The sequence below is a fragment of the Sapajus apella genome, unplaced genomic scaffold (genome assembly GCF_009761245.1).
Source record: "Sapajus apella isolate SASKATOON/1434 unplaced genomic scaffold, GSC_monkey_1.0 scaffold74, whole genome shotgun sequence".
Taxonomy (NCBI): Eukaryota; Metazoa; Chordata; class Mammalia; order Primates; family Cebidae; genus Sapajus; species Sapajus apella.
This window is the reverse complement of record NW_022437014.1, coordinates 10672017-10674006: the sequence shown is the minus strand read 5'-3', so window position 1 is coordinate 10674006 and position 1990 is coordinate 10672017.

Sequence of the window (1990 nt, the reverse complement as noted above, 5' to 3'; positions counted from 1 at the left end):
AAAAAAAAAAAAAAAAAAAAAAAAAAAAAAAAAAAAAAAACCATGCTGTTGACAGGAAGCCTTACCAATAACATAAACAATCAATACATTTTGTATATTATATACTCTATTCTTACAATAAAGTAAACTAGGGAAAATAAAAGAAAATGAAACAGAAAAAGAAACTATGCTTACTATTCATTAAGTGGACGTGGCTTATCTCTCTCTATATACACACACACACATATATATATATATTTTTTTTTTTTTGAGATGGAGTCTCACTCTGTCACCCAGGCTGGACTGCAGTGGTGCAATCTTGGCTCACCGCAAGTTCTGCCTCCTGGTTTTAAGCAATTCTCCTGCCTCAGCCTCTGGAGTAGCTAGGATTATAGGTGCCCGTCACTATGCCCAGCTAATTTTTGTATTTTTAGTAGAGATGAGGTTGTTTGCCAGGCTGGTCTCAAACTCCTGATCCACCCACCTAGGCCTCTCAAACTGCTAGGATTACAGGGGTGAACCACCATGCCCAGCTGGCTTATCATATTTTTAAACTTTTTTTTTTTCTGACCTGTATCATAAAGTCAGGATCATCATAAAGGTCTTCACCCTTGTGGTTCTTCAGCTGGGTAGGCTGAGGAGGACAAGGCAAAGGAGTTGCTCTTGCTGCCTCAGGGATGGCAGAGGTGGAGGAGTTGGAAGGGGAGGCAGGAAAGGCAGGCACTCTCGGTATAACATTTATTTTTAGAGACAGGGTCTTGATCTGTTGCACAGGCTGGAGTGCAGTGACATGAGCGTAGCTCACTGCAGTGTCTGAACTCCTGGGCTCAAGCAATTCCACCTCATCCTTCCAAGTAGCTGGGATTACAGGCATGCACTGCCAGGCCTGGCCACATCTTTTTAAATTATTTTTTTGTAAAGACAGTCTTACTTTTTTGCCCAGGCTGGTCTTGAACGCTTGGCTTCAAGCAATCCTGAGGTCTCAACCTTCTAAAATGTTGGAATTAAAGGCATGACCCACCACACCCAGCCCTCAGTGTAAGTTTTATTGAAAAAATTCTGCCTATAAATGGACCCGTGCAGTTCAAACCCATGTTATTCAAGGGTCAGCTGTGTACAGATCATGAGAGAGGCAGAGAAACTCAAGTGTGAAATCAGCAGGCAGGAATGTATTGTACTCCTTTTCAGGGGAGAGCTTTCTCTAGACTCAGCCTGAAGGCAATCTTTGAACACTTTCGCTCCCCTCAGCTAAAGGAACTCAGGGTGCTGAGAAGCTAGTTAGGGAGGATCTTCAAGGATAATTTCCTATTTGAATATTTTGTAAATCCCCAAAGTACCCAATATTATCTTCATCATCATCAAAAGCACATAATAATTACCCATCTGCAGATGCTGCTCTGGGCCACCTACTGCCCTTGCCCTAGAAGGAGTTTGCAGACTGAGACAAGATCTCCCAGGTAGCCCTAGGAAGGTCACCTGGGGAGCAAATGAAGAGTAGCCTGATGGTAATTTTGAATCTTTGTTGCAACCACACCAAGTGACCCACTAAGCTCAGAATCCCTGCTCTGATTTCTTTTTTTTTTTTGAGACGGAGTTTCACTCATGTTACCCAGGCTGGAGTGCAATGGCGCAATCTCGGCTCACCGCAACCTCCGCCTCCTGGGTTCAGGCAATTCTCCTGCCTCAGCCTCCTGAGTACCTGGGATTACAGGCACGCACCGCCATGCCCAGCTAATTTTTTGTATTTTTAGTAGAGACGGGGTTTCACCATGTTGACCAGGATGGTCTCGATCTCTTGACCTCGTGATCCACCCGCCTCGGCCTCCCAAAGTGCTGGGATTACAGGCTTGAGCCACCGCGCCCGGCCCCCGCCGCTCTGATTTCTGACTCTTTCATCTCATCCTATACAAAGATCACCAAAAACATCTTCACCAACGGAATCAACCATTCATGAGTTTTGGGAAAGGAGAGTGTTGGAAGGGGGAGGGGCAGCAAACATTAAAAGATATAA